This window comes from Triturus cristatus, chromosome 4_1 (assembly GCF_964204655.1).
Source record: "Triturus cristatus chromosome 4_1, aTriCri1.1, whole genome shotgun sequence".
Classification (NCBI taxonomy): domain Eukaryota; kingdom Metazoa; phylum Chordata; class Amphibia; order Caudata; family Salamandridae; genus Triturus; species Triturus cristatus.
Genome location: NC_140585.1, coordinates 202,710,136 through 202,729,123, shown reverse-complemented (window position 1 = coordinate 202,729,123; position 18,988 = coordinate 202,710,136). Strand labels below are relative to the sequence as shown.

At 50.0% G+C, this 18,988-nt stretch overlaps 1 protein-coding gene across 3 annotated transcripts in view; it reads left to right on the top strand.

The window, feature by feature from the left end:
* The window catches only part of LOC146854038 (galactose-specific lectin nattectin-like), a 167,673-nt gene that overhangs the window by 31,575 nt on the left and 117,110 nt on the right, over nucleotides 1-18,988 (top strand). The window lies entirely within an intron of this gene.

Here is an 18,988-nt window from a genome sequence, read left to right as displayed (position 1 = left end):
GTCTGACTGTCCGTCACAAGACAGCTGGCCAAAGTGGCATTTGCACTTTAAACTTAAGTGTCCAGCCCACCACTCCTCTTTGCTGCTGCCACTCAGCAGCAATGGCACTGCTCTGTCCTGACACTCATTTTGGGACGCAGGTTAGTGAAAAATAAAATGGTAATAAATTAACTATATACCATTTTTTTCAATCCCTGGGGCATTTCTTTGGAGTATTTTAATTAATGGGGCGATGCTCCCTCCCCTGTTAACCAGGACTTTTCCCAGGTACATCTTGACAGGTCTTACCTGCCAAAACTTTCCTCTGGAAAATAGTGAGGCATGGTAAATACCAGAAAACACAGATGTCCAATTCCTGAGCAAATTGAACTTAGGGCCAAAAAAGGGTGGCTACCACACCCTTACAACTCCCCTCCTGAGTTGTGGCACATTTGCCACATTTATTTTTCAGTGATACTTGGATTTTTTACGTCTTATGACTTCCTGATATAACATAACATTAATGGCAGCACCCTCACTCTAAAAACTCTTTCAGCACCACTGGTGTGAAGTGCTACCAGGAGGCGAGTAGTAAAGATCAAACTACTGAAAAAAAGATTTTCAAGGAAGTAGGAGAGGGATAGGATGGGAGAGAGAGAGAAGAAAAGCAGAGAAAAAACTGTAGCAGAGCAGTCCGGGGAGACACACTGCAACAGCAGAGAGGAATGGTAATGGAATTGATTCCAAGAGACAAATTATAAAGAGGAAGGTTAGGAGGCAATAAAGAGATACTCTAGAAAGAAAGATTAGCAGCACAGTGTGATAGGTTGCCTTGGGAAAAATTATCTGGAAAAAGGGTGCACCGAAGGAGGGTAGTAGAAATGACAGGGGTGCAGCTATCAATAGTGCAGCAGGTGCCGTGACACAGAGGACAGTCAAATGTTCATTATTAAAATTAGCCATTTCAAAAACTAATGTATAGAAAACACATTCAAAATACACAAATATTTTGATGCAGACTCTGATTGCGAACCAAGGCCAAATCACTAAACATTTTGATATATAATATATATTTATCCAAAGGAAATATGTCAGAGTACATTAGCCACCTCATTGGGACATACCCGCTTGTTCCAAGAACAGACCAACAGTCAAATTAATACTCGTGCAAAGAATTAAGCACCATTCTACCATTTTGGAATTGAACATGTCGAATTCATGTACATTCTAAATGTTGGTGATCAAACTGCCTGAACTATTCACACAAACTTATAGAACCGTTGAGGACCATAAACTGAATAATAATTCAAACTATATAAATAACATCATATTGAGAAACTCTGGGATAGATGCTCTTTACTTACTTAGCATGGGAATAGAGTGTCTTGTTACACCGCTGGAAAAGAGGGGCATTTCAGGCAATGAGAGATAGTGTATGTAGCTAGCAGACCAACATTGAGATACTGTATGGAGGAAGAAAAGAACAACAGAGACAAGTTGCAGAGCAGAACAATAAAAGAAGAGACATTGAAATGCGTAGTATATGTGTTTGAGACAAAATTATTGCATTTATAAAATAAAGCTGATGTTTGAGAGACACTTAAAACTCAGTTCTGAAGATACATTGCGGATTTTAATCGCTTGGTACCGGACTGAAGTCATCAATGATTAGGATGTTTATTAGATTCTTTAAAATGTCTATGTGTTTAAGTAGTATTACTGCTATTTTTATACCTACAGGATTTGTCTAGTTCATGTGTCTTCTACTTGTGAGATCTGTATTGCTTTTAGTTTTCCCACCAGTGGCGCCCCCCCTCCCCCCATGAGGGCATAGGAGCGTCGTCCACCTGCTGCCAGTGCAGTAAAAGTGAAAAATAAAATGGTAATACAATTATTTACTGTTTAATTTTTCACTGGTCCCAGCCCGAGCGGTGGTTGGGGGGTGGGGCATTGCGGCTGACTGGCAGCAGGGGAGTGGTTGGAGGGACAGCCTGACATGCGCAGTGATAACCTCTCCACTAGCTGTCTCAGGCAGCTGGGTGGAGAGCAGGTTTAGGTCTCCTGTGGCTGCTGGAGCATCAAGGCAGCCCGCTGCAGCCAATCCTGGCGCTGCTCTCATGCTGCTTATCCACAGCATGAGACCAGCATTGGAATTGCACAATAGGGTTGCCTGAGGCTCCATGAGATGCCGTTGCGCTGACAGCATCCAAGAAGAAAACATTGAGAAGAGCGAAACATGGAGGAGAGCGTGGGTAAGTACATTTTTAATAATTCTTTTGGCCCCTGCTGGGTTCGGCCCCTTGATTTTCCTCCAGTGTTGATGGTCACCGCCCACCACTGACTCACCCATTATTTACATTCAATGCTACCACTGGTACAAAACTCTAGCTCAAGGAAGAATAAAAGTACAATTTATGTGCTTGCCTAAGTGTTTGAGTGTATTTTGGCATGTTTAAATACACAACCTTTTGGCTAACCTTTGAAATTTACTTTAAGATTTGAACCACCAGTGATCCTTTACAAGGGAAATAATGATCAATGTTCAGTTTAGCATGAAGGAAGTACTGTCTGCTGCATTGCTCCTACCTCAAAAGAACCCCTAATGGTCTCATGCCTATACATTTGCTTCTCGTATCATGTAACCTATCATATCTGCCAAAGCAAAATACAATATCAACACCGTCAATGAAACTGCCAGTAGAAGCTGATATCAAGACAATCAAGCTCCATATCAGGATTACGGCTGACCATCTTATTCTACACTAAAACACACAAGTGCAATGCCATAAATTGCTTCTTCAGTACACATATCCAGACAACTTGACATCAAATCAACAACATCAAGCATGGTTCCCCTCTAAGACTCCCCAGTTTTAAGGAATACTGCAATTTCCGCTTCAAAGCCCTATCATTTGTAAATTTCACTGACATACTCAACTCACTCAAAGCCACCTCCTATGAAGATGATGCCTTATTCTTTTCCTTCATCAAAGTTATTTCTAAAGATGGACTCACATTTACTCACCATTGCCTAGTGTTCTCTCACTCAAGAATCTTGTAGACGCTCTCATGACAGGCCATATTCTGCCACTTCTAAAGTTATCCGCACTAGACCCTGATGACCTGGTTAAACAACAGCCCATCACTCTCATTGTGTGGTAAATAAATTAATTACCAGGTCTGAATTTCTATAAATAATCAATATAAATGAAATAATGAACTGAGGAGTCCGTGGTGTAAGAGTTAAATGGGCCTTTAATCATTAACTCGAGTTAAGGGAGAGCTCCATCACCTCAGCAGGTTCAGGAGTGGTCTGACACTTAATTCACTGAATACAGTTTTTATACATTTCACATTATACATTTCACAATATACATTTCACAATATATTGCAAGTCATTGGGAAGAGCCCTCCTAGTTCGTAGCAGAAAGATGTTGCAATTTTAGCATTACTCAAGGCATATAAGCAAAACACAGATAGACACATACTTTTCAAGGAAGCAGCTTGGGTTTTCGTTTATCAGAGGGTGGGGGAGCTGGTGCGTAGGTTATGAACAGACAACCTTGAAGGGAGCTGAAAAATGTGACAATCTGCGGGCCTCAGTGAATGCTAGGGCAGCTGGCTTCGAAGAGATACTAGATAAGCCTTTTTTCTCTGAAAAGAGAAGGCTGGTGGGCCCTTTTTCAGAATCGGCTTAACCACAAAAATGTGTATGTGTAACTGACCAAGAACTTGTGCAACCTGAGGAGATACGTGAACTGGCTGATCCTGGGCAAGCTGAAATGAATTCTAAAATTCATGGATGCTATTTAGAATTGTCTTTAGAGGAGCAGGAAAAGGTAAAGTGTGCGAGGGGACAGAACCGGGAAACGTGATCTTTTAATTTTTATTTTCTCAATTGGCAAGATAATTGAGTTTATTCTGAACTCCAATATAAAATCAGAGCCATGTATCCTCTTAGCAACTACCTGGTTCAGATCATGATTCAGCTTAGAGACAGCAACTTGACACATCTTAGACAAAGATCTCCTGACAAGATATGAAGATGGCCCTTCCTCCTAATATTGCCGAACCTCACAGGTGCCTTTAGCACTGCTGAATAGCCCTCCGTTATGCATACTCTGAATGTTTAAGTCGGATTCCTCGGCATTATCCTTTACTGGTTCTCCTACCTTTCCATTTGGCACCAATGCTTAAATAGTAGTGTCACCAGGTCCCAGGACATCCATAGGTTTTGTGGAGACCCCCAGGTCTTCATATTTTGCACCTTCATCTTCAACTTCTGCATGAAGGCCCTTGGGGCACGTTCCACCAATAACAACATCAACCTTCACCAATTTGCAGCAATACATGTTCCTGTACATCTTCTCTTTCCAGAAATCCACCACCTCAACGTTTGCCTGCACCTCATCTAAAACTGCATGTCCAGTACCAAACAGAAGCCAAGACAGGTTTCCTGTTATTTGCTGAGACAGAGATAAAATATTTTTCAGAAACCTGGCTCATTAATATAAATCAAAGAATCATTTTTAATCAGACAATGAGTTAGTTTATCAAGCTCTTAATTCCAGAGGAGTTTATTCAACCATGGACTAATCTTTTGCATTGGCCCACTCGAGGATTGGTCCACTGTAAATATATCATTGATGTTTTGCTTTTACACAGAGTACCAGGACACATAGACAGAAGTAAATATTTTGGGTGCATGGCCCCCATCAGTGTTGACAATATAAACGAGTAGCTTGTAGACAAGGTCAGAGTTTTTACTAATATATATTTTTGTGAGAACATTTTCAATATGCGAGATATTAAAGAATGGACTGAATTTTAGGCACACTTTATATTGTTGTGATTTGACGTAGAGTGGACCAGACACAATGGTAAAAAACTGGACATAAACATACCAGAGATGGTGATTTTATATGAAATTTAGGTACAGTTTTACACAGATTCATGAGGCCCTTCACTACATTTTTGTGCAGTCTAATAACCCCACTGACATAAGTTGAAAACTATGAGACTGGTTTTACATTTTTGTAGGCATAGTTAAGTTTGTCAGTATGGCAAAGTACTTTGCACCCGCCAAAACTAGGGTTCTCTGCCTTCCAAATTTGGAGCGGTCCATCTTCCCTGCAGACAACTCTAAACACTGGCAGGAACTGCCATCATGGTGGTTCATGTCAACAACATAAAGGTTTGACAGACTGCTCTGTACAACATGACAGCTTTCTGTTAACATTTTACAACATTTAAATCAGCATTTTAAATGTTTTTGTTATTTGAAAATATTCAAACTAATAGCCACCGCATCATGGTGTGGGAGATCATTATTTTTACTGTTCTGCCCCTCTAAGGTGCCGATTAGGATCCTGGAAAAAATTTCCCCGTACGAATCGTATCTGGAATTTTTTCCGTACGAATCGCACATGTACCGTACAAACTGGCAAGTACGATTCGTATAGGAAAAAGTCCATACGAATCGCATTGGGAAAATTCCCCCACACGTCCTTGGGTCGGAAAACGTGTCCGACACGTCCCCGGACGATTTTACGTACAAATGTGAAAAGTGAAGTCCGAGCGCGCAAGTACGATCCGTACGGGGCGTCCGATGTTACAACCGTATGGAAAAAACACCGTACGGACCGAACTCCCACCCGTGTATGTACACCAGTGTACGTACACCAGTGTATGTACACCAGTGTATGTACACCAGTGTATGTACGGACCATACCCCCACCCCAACAGTGAATGTACGGACCGTACCCCCACCCGTGTATGTACACCAGTGTATGTACGGACCGTACCCCCACCCTTGTATGTACACCAGTGTACGTACGGACCGTACCCCCACCCCAACAGTGAATGTACGGACCGTACCCCCACCCGTGTATGTACACCAGTGTATGTACGGACCGTACCCCCACCCGTGTATGTACACCAGTGTATGTACGGACCGTACCCCCACCCCAACAGTGAATGTACGGACCGTACCCCCACCCGTGTATGTACACCAGTGTACGTACGGACCATACCCCCACCCCAACAGTGAATGTACGGACCGTACCCCCACCCGTGTATGTACACCAGTGTATGTACGGACCGTACCCCCACCCGTGTATGTACACCAGTGTACGTACGGACCGTACCCCCACCCCAACAGTGAATGTACGGACCGTACCCCCACCCGTGTATGTACACCAGTGTACGTACGGACCGTACCCCCACCCCAACAGTGAATGTACGGACCGTACCCCCACCCGTGTATGTACACCAGTGTACGTACGGACCGTACCCCCACCCCAACAGTGAATGTACGGACCGTACCCCCACCCGTGTATGTACACCAGTGTATGTACGCCCCGTACAGATGCCAAAAACACACATACACAACCAGGACAAAGCAAAACAACACAAGAAGACTCCATTCGATTCGCACAAAGCCACAAAACATGTCCAACAAGCACAAATACAACCTATTCACTGACCTGCAACTGCCAAACTCCCAAACAGAGGCCAAAAACACAACCACTCCTTATAACACACCCACCCACAGTTCAAACACAGCCACACCCACCAATGGACCAATAAAAAGGCCCAACACACACAAACCATGATCCTTTGCAACAGACCCACTGCTGCCAGACCACACAGAGGAACAACTGCACCATACTACAACCTCCACTACACCTTACACCTGCACACCTTCACACAACCACCTTCACAAACACCCCCTCATCACATTCACACACACACCTGCACAACCACACACACACACCTACAACCATCCACACCCACACCCCCCACAACCATCCACACCCACACCCCTCACCATGCCCACCAACAAGAATCCAAAGTTCACTAGCCAAGAGTTGGAGGTCCTTGTCGACTAAATCATCAGAGTCGAGCCACACCTCTTCGGAACATTGGTCAGACAGACCAGCATTTCCGAAAAAACAGCCATGTGGCAGAGGATTGTCGATGCCGTGAATGCTGTTGCGTCCACCAGAAGGACCAGGCATGAATGCCAAGCCAGGTGGTACGATCTGCGGAGGACGGTCCGCCGCAAAATGACAGACGACCACAACCAGGCCAACATCACTGGAGGAGGGCCGGCCCGCAGACGCGTACAATACCATCCCTGGGAGGAGAAGGTGATGGCCATACTGCCGGTGGTGGCAGCGGAGGGAGTAGAAGGACTCCGAGAGCCTGGTGAGTACACAAACAACTCACCTCACATGGGGGGAACGTCATCCACAACCAAACCCACAATCATGCAAGCAACCACCCCAAAGCCATCGCATGACTCAACCACACTCCATACACACGCACATGCCGCTAGCGCCACCATGCCCCATGCACCCAGCTAGACAATGCCAAGTCACAGGCCACAGAAAACACCAACACAAGACACGGTAACCCGGATGGCGGGAGTGTGGGCCTCAAAAATCACATAGTGCAACTCAGAAGCAGACAACAATGCCCTCTGCCCATATGGCCTAGGTCACAGCCCCCACACAGGAAAGACTTGCCTGCAAATGGCGCACGCCTTGCATGAAGACATGGGGGTGAAGGCACTTTTTGCACATGACAGCAGCCAATGAACAGCCAACACTGTGAAAGAGTGGCAGCACACACCACCACAGCAGCAGCGCAGACACAGACACTACACCCAAAGGGTGCCTGGAGACCAGAAACAAACTCACATGAACAAGCCAAGGGCCATTCAAAGATCTGCAAAAAGTGTGTGCCTAGGAAGCTGGGCTGAGGTGACAGAGGGTGACACACAGAGGGAGGGAGAGGGGGAGAGAGAGGGAGGGAGAAAGGGATACACAGGGAGACCAATTCAGCCTTGGGTGGTGTGGGAATGTCTGCTCGTCAGCAGGTGGACTGCGTGCATGTAGGCAAGGGTGGGCAGTGCCTGAATCCCCCTCTCTTCTCCATGGCAAAACACTGGGCCATGTCTCAACCTGTGCACGAGCACAACGCCAGCTACCTGCATTATATAAGTGTGTGGAACAACTCCATGTGCCCACGTACAGTGCAACACGGAAGGCGCCAATGCATGGCTCGCCACACCTGCTCACTCCACTGCTGACAGCAGTCACAATTGACGCAGCAAGTAAGACTGTGTCACACATAGGTAAAGTCTCAAAAGCTGTGGCCAAGGGACATACCCATGCACAAGTGCACTGTGAGAGGAATGCAAGACATATCCAAATACCCAGAGGAAATGTGCCAACTTTGAAACAAATGAAACATGGATGTTGCATGGAACAAAAATAACATTGTCTCTCTCACACACAGGTCAATGTCGTGGATCACCCCCCAACACTGGGGGGGAAGACTCACAGGACCTGGCTCTACAGGATGACGATCCCACCGGCAGCGATGACTCTCACCACTCTGCGGACAACCCCGACCAACCTGGCCCCTCTGGTGTCCAACCACCTGCAGCACCTGCGTCAGGTACAACTGGGCCAACCACCACCTCCACTCCTGCCACATCCCAGGAGACATCCAGGAGCCCTGCCCGCACACAACAACACAGCCACTCTGCCCAGGAGGGACACGGTCCTCCGGGCACCCAGGAGGAGGCAGGCGACAACGCAAATGCCACACCTCAGGGGTCCCGGAGACCCGATGTGCCCACAAAGGCAGGCCAGGTGCAAGTGGGCAGGGGTGGTGGGAGTGGAGGACGGCGGAGGCGCGAGCCTGACCAGTTGGCTGCGGAACCGGTATATTCCCATGTAAGAAACATCCTGGACACATACCGGCAGGACACCACGGGCATGAGCCAGGTTGTGTCCACCCTCAACGAGATGAAGGGGACCCTCGAGGAGATCAAAACCCAGCAGGCCCAGCAACATGCAGAGCAACATACCTGTCAACAGCGACACCAAGGACGGATGGAGGACAGACAGGCTGAGCTCGCGACGGTGCTCACGGGAATTAACCGTTCACTCCGTCGGATAGCCGACAACATGGGCAACCCTCCCTGTGCCACCAGGCGAAGAACATCACCACCCACAGGGAGGGATCAGGAGGAGGAGGAAAGATCCGACGGAGCATCCCAAACATCGTCCCAGCCTGCTTCTGAGGGTTCCCGCAGGAGGGCGGGTCGTCCACGGAAAAGACCGTGAGGGTCGGCGCTACAGCACCATCTCCCAGGACACCTGGCCTGGCACCTGGCCCACTGGCCCAACAGCAGCACATCAGCAAATGACATTCTCTGCCACATGGACTTGCTGGTCACTGTCTGACCAATGTTGACAAAGACTGTGGCATGGACTCTGATGATTTCCAATGGCAAGGATACCAACTCCCCCAGTGAACTTTGGATTCCACACACCTGGAAAGCCCCTCTTGTCATACCCCCCCCCCCCAATACATACCCCAACACAAATAAAATCTTACACGATCAAGAGATGATGCCTACATTTTGCATTATTACCTTACATGTGTCTTGTATAGTCCAACCATGCCTGAGTTCTCATATGACTTCAACCATCCATACCCTGGGGCCTGAGTCTGGCACAGGACACACATGGGTCACAATGTATTAGGCAAGACAGACATGGAGCACCATACACACCCATGATGGGCCCAACCAGCTGAGGGGGTGGCCGCACAACCATGCCGACAGACATATTGAGTACAGCAACAGTCATGCGCAGAGGTCAGGGATCATGTGGAGTGTCCTGGGGGGCACCCAGGTATGTGTAGACAGGAGGCAGAAACATGTCCTGCAAGCTTGAGTCAGGTGGATGCAGAGAATGGTGGCTTGGCCAACGTTGGATGCATGGGGATGGCACATGTCACAATACACACACAGTCATGGACATCATGCACAATACAGAGTCTAATCCCAGACAAACAGCTTGCATCTTGCTACTCTACACATAGACACATAGCCACTATCACTGAAAACCATGCCAGACATGCCGTATGCACCGTGGCAACACACCAGCATTGACTGAGAAGAGGCACCTTGGAGGCATAGGGACACCTTTATTAGTCATGTATTCCGGAATGCCGAGGCAACTCGGAGTACACATACACAGGTCATGTGGAGTAACATGTGGGTCCAACACTGGCACCCCCCTTCTGCACCACAAATGCTTGATATCCATGGAACTGGCACACAAGTGTCGGGTAACAGCTAAACACCCCCTGCTGCTCACGGAGAGGCTGCCATACACCATTGATCCTCTGATGTGGAAGTCCCACACCATGTCAAGCCAATGCAAACCGTATGTGTCCGAGGGCAGTGTAACACACATTGATGCCTTCATCACAATCCACTATCCCATTACAGATGACTGTCAACAAGTCTGACCATCTATTCAGGTGTATCCAGCTACATGTCATGTGTCCCATGGTGATGCGACATGTCTGCTGAGGAACCAAACATTGACAGGGGCAGTGTGCACACATCGTAAACAACTGCCACACCCAATACACCCCTGATGCATCCCTTACCCTAAGGAGACTTCCAAACTTGTCTGTGCGTGTAACGCTGAATCAGCACACGATGACGTGTCCATGAGGAATAGCAGTGCCACAACAATGCAACCAGCAGACGGCATGCGCAAGTACCTGGGGATGAGAGACACACAAGAAGTCAGCCACAAAAAGCACATCCACTTGCATGTGCATGTACTCGACACATGTAAGGATGACAACATGCTAGGGCACAATTATGACTGTGGAAATACACTCATCACTGGCACCATCACTCGAGTGACACATCCACACACACCTCTGACTCACGTGGCATACATGCAGATGGACACACACATTGCAACACATGCCACACAAGGACCAATGCGTGCACACTCAGACACTGGTACTCACCACTAAGCAAAGAAGTCGCGTATGAGCCGACTCCGGATGTCCTCTTGCGGAACCACATCCTCCACATCACTAGCCCCATTGCCAAGCCCTTCGTCCTCCACGGGTGGATGGTCCTGATCATCTTGATCCAGGATGAGTGGCACAGCTTTCTCAACTGCCATGTTGTGCAGCATGCAGCAGACCATGAAGATTTTGCAGACCTTCGTCGGGGCATATGGGAGGGCGCCGCCGGTCTTGTGTAGACACCTGAATCGGCTCTTCAGGAGGCCAAATGTCCTCTCTATCACTCGCCTTGTCCGGCCATGGGCGGTGTTGTAGCGGAGCTGGGCCGGCGTGCTGGGGTTGCGGAGAGGTGTGATCAGCCATGGCATGTTGGGATAGCCAGCGTCCCCTACATGGAAACCACATGGACATAAGTAGGACAGGAGAAGCAGTCGGGCTGGAAGTCTATGCAAAATACAGACAGAGTGTACCCACCAACAACACATGCTCGTTCGTTGCGCAGCTGCGTCATCATTTCAGGCACCCTGCTACGCCTCATGATGTAGGCATCGTGTGCTGATCCTGGAAAACGAGCACAGACATGTGAAATCATCATGTTGGACAGACACACCACAAGGGCATTGATGGAGTGGTAGTGCTTGCGATTCCTGTACGCTACCTCCTGTGCCTGTGGTGGTACCAATGCCACATGTGTCCCATCTATGGACCCAATGACATGGGGCATCCCTCCCAGGGCATAGAATCCACGCTTGACACCTGTCAACTGTTCAGGAGTTGGGAAATGGATGAACTCATCCAGGTGAAGCAACATGGCCTCTAAAAAATCATGCAGCACACGGCTGAACATGCTCTGGGACATGCCACCAACATGAGCTATGGTATACTGAAAGGTACCCGTGGCAAGAAAATGTAGGGCTGCCATTACCTTCAGCTTGGGTGTCAGTGCCATAGGATACCTGTGCAGCGGTTGCAGGTGTGGTGCCAGCCTTGCCGTCAACTCCTCTATCAACTGTTGGGGGAAGCGGTAGCAGCGTATACAGTCATTCTCCCGCATGTCAGCCAAGTCCGGAAGTGGTCGGGGAAGAGGCGGCGCTCTGCAGTAATTTGGAAGTGACAAGGAAGAGTGAGTGCACTACAACAACAATTTATATGTACTGAGCACATGTTAATCTGTCAATACACATATGCTACATACGGAGTCAGGTGTGTGCTACATGCCCTGGACACGTATGGCTGCCAGGTGACACTCCTACCAAGACCCAGCTACACACGGAGATTGTGAACCTCCACATCCCATGGCATGGGACTAGCTGTGTCCCAGTGTAAGTGAACAGACAGACGCAATACAGGAGTGACATACATCAACATATCTGCAGAAATAGGATGTTGATTGCAGAGACAGGTAGCGGAACACTAGAGCCACAGGTCACATGACATTACACTAGGACAGCCCACACACCTTGCTATGAAGGTGTACATGTCATGACTGACCACACATACATTGAGAGGATGCAGACAGGTCCTTGTTACGCTACTCCGTGTCCCATGCATACATGCACACCTTACATCCGATACCACATGTGGCCTGGTGTGCGTAACAGTGTGCCATGGCCATCTACACACAGACACATGTTGGTTGCAGCAACTGCAGATGCATTTGAGGGAACACCAACATCAAGCTAATGGGTACACACCACACATAAATGACATAGTCACATCGTGCAACGTGGGTAGTCACATGTCAGGTGTGGTAACCCCAGTAGCGGGCATCAGGGGACACTTGCGTGTGTTGTTGACTGTGCCATGCCAGTGACGCACATCTCAAGTGTTCTGTACGACATGCACACATGTCAAAGGAGTGAAGGGCATGTCTGGCACATGGTGCACCATCACACATAACATCTGTACACATCTCATCATACATCTATTGCCTTCACAACTCAGGAGTAATGTGCCACATCACAGCCTTTCACACCTGTGCCCCACACATGTATTACTGCCCAGACAATTCCTTGATGTCCATCCATGGACAAGTATGTCAGCTTTATTCCTTTCTGTGTGCTGCCTGTCACCATTGTTATGTGTGAAAAGCACCGTACATGCGCTCTGAGGGCGTGTGTAGTGTCCGAATGTCAATGTGAGTGCTGGCGTATGCGTACGCCACAGTAATACGGACCGTACTCGTGCGTGTACGGTCCGGATCACTAAGTGAGTGCTGGCGTATGCGTACGCCACAGTAGTACGGCCCGTACACGCGCGTGTACGGTCCGTACTAGTATGGCAGTGCTGGCGTATGTGTACGCCACAGTAGTACGGACCGTACACACGCGTGTACAGTCCGTATTACCATGGCGTACGCATACGCCAGCACTGCCATACTAGTACGGACCATACACGCGCGTGTACGGGCCGTACTACTGTGGCGTATGCATACGCCAGCACTGCCATACTAGTACAATCAATCAATCAATCGCATTTATAAAGCGCGCTACTCACCCATCAAGGGTCTCAAGGCGCTGGGAGGGGGGGGTCAGTGCTCGAAGAGCCAGGTCTTGTGCTGCCTTCTGAAGGAGAGGTGGTCAGGTATGGCGCGAAGGTGGCTGGGCAGAGAGTTCCAGGTCTTCGCTGCTAGAAAAGAGAAGGATCTTCCTCCGGCGGTGGCTTTGCGGATGCGGGGTACGGCTGCCAGGGCCTGTCCGGTGGAGCGCAGAGTGCGCGGGGAGTGTAGAAGGAGACGCGGTTGTTGATGAGTTTGGGTCCGAGGTTGTGAAGGGCTTTGTGTGCATGGGTGAGTAGTCGGAAGGTGATCCGCTTGTTGACGGGTAGCCAATGGAGTTTTTTCAGGTGTCCGGAGATGTGGTGGTGGCGAGGGATGTCCAGGATGAGTCTTGCGGCAGCGTTCTGGATCCGTTGGAGTTTCCTCTGCAGCTTGGTGGTGATGCCGGCTTACAGGGTGTTCCCGTAGTCCAAGCGGCTGGTGACGAGGGCCGTACATGCGCGTGTATGGGCCGTACTACTGTGGCGTACGCATACGCCAGCACTGCCATACTAGTACGGACCGTACACGCGCGTGTACGGGCCGTACTACTGTGGCGTACGCTTACTCCAGCACTGCCATACTAGTACGGACCGTACACACGCGTGTACGGGCCGTTTCACTATGGCTTTGCTCGCGTATGCGTACCCATAGTGATACGCCCCGTACAGGCTCGTGTACGGGCCGTTTCTATGCATTTGGGGTGCCCCAGGGCCCTGGAACTCACCATACCTGTGTGTAAATGTCCAAATTACATAGGGGACACATGAGGGACAAGTATAAAGCCCTACATGCATGCTGGTTGTCATGGAGACCGAGTTGAAAGTTTGAATATATTTACTGCAGGTGCCCAGCAAAAGTCGGTTTGAAAGAATCTACTTTGTTGCAAAGTGTTTGTTGAGTTGACATCATTCTCAATAAAAAAAAAAAGCTAATCCACTGACTGTGTTAGGTTTAAAGGGATTGGAGGAAACATAGGATGCAAATGTGAGTGACCAATCACTCTGTACTCCTGTGCATGAAACAGGGCAGCAAGGCAGATATAAGGCAGCCAGGTCCCATGAGAGAGCACTTGCCTGCACATCCTTTGATACCACTACACTGCTGCTGCTCGTGAATCCTCTGGCACCATGTCCAGGTCTGTGGAGAGGGCCCAGCCTTTCACCCAGGAGGAGAACCAAGCCCTGCTGGATGTGATCCTCCCACAGTACCCTATGCTGTATGGTCGACCAGGGGTTCAGGTGAGTGCTGAGTCCACTAGCAAAGACTGTGCCCCTTTTTAGTGACAGTGACTTCTGCCATTGTGTCCAGGTGTAACACACATGCAATGTACTGTAGGGTGGGTCCCGGGTGGGGGAATGCCTAATGTCTCCCAGCCAGTGCATGCTGTGGTGCATGTCTGCTCTCCTCACTTGCATTGTGTGTACTGTGACAATCACTGCATGTGGCATTGCACATTCTGCCTCTCTAATCCTCCTGGGAATGTTGTTACTACAGTCATTATGTGAATCTGTGGTCCCCCCAGTGTGACAGGTGGCAGTACCCACAGATGTGTGTGTGTTTAGTGTACATGTGCTGAGAGTGTACAAATGATGTGTTTGTCCCCTGGACATTGGTGTGTGTGTGTGTGAGTCCCCTGTCATGTGGGTGAGTGCATATGTGGAGTGTAGCACCCCAGCTGCATGAGGGATGAATATACCCTGCCCATCTGATGTGAGCAGGGAGCAGTGCTGTGTGTCTGCGGTGATGGGCCAGCCCCACACCTGTGACACCCCCCAGTCTAGTGGCACATGTGCAGAGTGAGGTGTGTAGCTGCAGTTGGCAATGGCAGGTGATTGTCCTGTGGCTGTTTGTGTCTGTGTACTCTGCTGAGGGCGCCTCAGTGGCCTGTGGCATGTGCCTGCTTTGAGGTGCTGCACATAATCCTGGTGTCGCTTGTGATGCACAGTGTGAGCCTGGATGATTGATTGTGTCGTACCCCTCATGCCACCTGTGTACTCTACAATGCCACCTAGTGCTTTTTGCCTTCCACAGAGGAAAGTGTCCCTATGACACAGGTGTCATGAGCGTGATGCATTCTATGCCCTGTTAAAACAGCAAAATTGCTCTAATGTGTGTCTCTGTGACATGTCGCAGGTGTATTGATGTTGTCTCACTCTTACATCCTCACAGGTAGGCGCCTGTGCCAAGGAGCAGATCTGGAAGGACGCCGTCAGTGCCATGAGGCGGACAGATGGTCGGAAGCGGCGCCTAGCCCAGGTGAGGAAACGCTGGCAGGATATCCGGTGCTGGACGCGGAGGATCGCACGGGTCCTGCTGGGGGACTCACCTGTGAGAAAAAAGAACCATGGGCGCCGCCGTCTGACCCACATCCACAAGCGTGTGCTGGCGGTCGTCTTCCCTGACATGGACAGGCGCTTACGGGAAAAGCTGCAGCAGGAAGGGGGTAGGTACATGTGTGTTTGTTGTGTGTCACCAGCATTTGGGAGTGCACAGTTGCATGGATACACTGCCAGGGTTTACATGTGCAGTGCAGTTCCTGGTCCCCGTAGTGTAGCGGTGCTGTCCTTCCTCCCTTCCCCTCCTTGCCATGTGTACCCTGGTCTGTGTGTAGTCACACTTGCAAAAGGTCATCTAGACTGCCAGTTTAGCGATGTGCCCAATGCTTGCAGCTTCATGTGTGGGGGTGGTGTGTGACAGGTTTTGGGACCTTGCCTGTGCCCTGTCCAGTTCAGTACTTGTGGGGTCCATGTCAGTTATCACTGATGCTGAGTCCAGACATTGGAGTGTGTCTCTCACGTGTATTGCTATACAGCATGCATGTCCTATTTTGTGGCGTGTGACATGATGTGCATGAGTGTGAGATATGCAGTGTGCAGGGATGGTGGCTTGTGTTGCAGTCATTACCATTCAGGACCATGGAGTAGTGTGGCCACTACTGTCCCCTGGGGCATCTTTTCCTAGGTGTCATGTGTGTAATCCAAAAATGTCGACAATCCCTGTGTCTACAGCATAGGTTGTGGTCTGTGCCATTGTACCCTGGCACCATTTGTGTTAACGTAAACTCTGCTCCATGTGTCCACTGTACAGGCTGACCAAATGTCCCTTGTTCATGCTCACGGGGGCCAGTGCCTTTGTGTCTTGGTACAATGATCTGATGATGGCCATTTGTAGATGATGTATTTGTACCGGCGCACCAGGGGTATTTTGTGTACAATCTAGATTTCTTGCAGGCCATTTGTTTGTATTCCAGACTAAGAGATGTTAGTGCCTCCTGTGTCTCAAAAATATTGCCTCATGTAGGGGGTGGTTGGTGCGGGCAAGGCATACATGTCTAGACCTGAGGTCTCCTTGCTAGGTCTGGCCAGTGTGTGATGTTTGTCTGGACATTCACTCAAGGTGCAGTGACCCATTAATGTTGGCCTTGTTTTTAAGTATTGCCTTTGCAGCATGTGCCTACAGTTGATAGACATGTTTCCGGCTCATCCCTGTTTACGCCAACGCTGTGTGCTGCAGATGCTGTGCTGGATTGTCCCCAGTGCCTGGCTCCTCTGTCCAAATCCATATCATGTTATTTGCTTTTGTGTCATGCTCTCCATAGTTGGTCAGTGGCATGGTGGGTCAACCAACTGTGTGTTGCAGGGCCTACATATGTGCCTTGTATTGTAGATGTTACTCATGTTGCTTTTCAGGCTATGCACTGTGACCTATGTGGATTTGACTCATGTGACATATGTATACAGGTGTCTGATTATTTCCTGTCTCTTCACCTTGCCCACACCATCGTCGGGGGACACCGAGGGAGACACTGGCACGGACGGCGAGGAGGGAGCGAGCACCAGTGCCAGCGGTGCAGAGTTGTCTGGCACATCAAGTGGCACGGAGGCCGACGGGAGTGCAGCGGAGGACCTGTCCAGTCAAGACACCACCGACTATGACGCAGACGGGTCCGAGGCTGATCACTCCGAGGGGGCGGAGGCTGGTCCCACAGCTGACACCAGCACTCCATCACTACCCGCCCCCTCCATTCCGATCACCGGCCTCCCACTTGCTCATGTCCCTCCCCGCCGTGCTCGGTCACCACGTGTCTCCTTCTTGTCAGGCACCGCACCCCCTGCCCCTGTCTCCACTGCTGCCACCAATGCCGAGTCTGTGGACATCCTGCGGCAGTTGCGGGTTGGTCAGACTGCGACGCTTAATGTCCTCCATGGCCACAGCCGAGTGCTTGACCAGATGGAGGCATACTTGGATGGCATTTCATCGGCGCAGTCTGACCAACGTAACTTGCTGAGGTCCATAGACTCGACACTGACTGCAGCAGTGGCTCTCCTGCAGCGCTGCCTCCCCCCCCACCCCTGCACCATCCACAATTCCCACTCCCATGCCTGTCCCACGCACACCCAGACGTCAGCGTGCACGCACCCCAACAGACACAGGCACCACACCACCAGGGAAGTCAAAGCGCACACCTTCTCTCACGCACACACAGGGTGAGGAAGGCACACCCACTGGGTCTGGGGGGAAACGTAAAACATGCAGCCACAGTGGGAGTCCGCAGTCCACACGACCCACTCCCTCCAAATCCACTCCCCTCAGCTCTCCTGGCCAAGAGTCGGACACAGAGTCAGTCCTGCCCAGTCTGTCCATCAGCCCCAGTGTGGCACCACCCCGCAAGCGGTGGAGGCAGGACACCGGCAGGAGAGTTGAGGCCCCCCCCCTGTCCACGACCTCCCCCGGTAGCGCTGCGACCCATCCCTGCGCCCCCCCCCTCCTTGGGGCCTGTGGTTCATTCGGGTGCAGGGGAGACGCTGGGCGACCTGTCAGTAGTGTGCAGCGCCGTGCTCCAATCCACCTTTGGCGCTGCCCCACCCCCTGTGTTGGAGTCGTCCGTCCCTGCACCCACAACACCTGCCCTTGCCCCCCCTGTCCTTGCGGTGCCTGGTCCTTCCCCCCCCCCACATGATGCCCCCCCCTGTGGATGACAGGGTGGTCTGAACTGTGCAGGCAAGCTAGGGGACACGCGTCCCACTGTGTCCCCCATCCAGCTGTGACCAATGGACTGCCCTATGGGCTTTTATTGAACTTTATCCACACAAACATTTTTTGCTCATGCTGATTAAAGCCATTTTTTTTTCCGTTGAACTCTACTGCTTTTCTGGTATTGCTGTTGGTGGGGCTGCTACATGATTTTGGGTGGTGATCATGTGTTGGGTGTGTGGGAAATGTAGTAGTGTGCTGGTCATGGGGGGGACCCTGGTATCTGTGTGCCGTCACAAGGTGTTAGCAAGTTACTTTGTTCATGTAAGCAGTCACTGCGTGGTGACATTGTCCCAAGGTGTGTTCCTTCCTCTGTGTACCCTGCCATCATCCCTGCAGGGTGTTTCCAATATGTTGTGCTGAGCTGTGTCTACATTAGCTGGGTGTGTGACGGACACCTTCAACTTTGGCCATGCATGCAGAGAGATATCTCCACCTGCATCATCCGTGGCATCCTTGGTGATCACTGTACTTGTGTATGTAGCCTGTTGACATGACTTCATGTGGACATGTTCCCTTTTAGGCAGTATGCATGTGTTACATGTACTGCAGGGTCTTTGTGCACCTGACTGACAATTG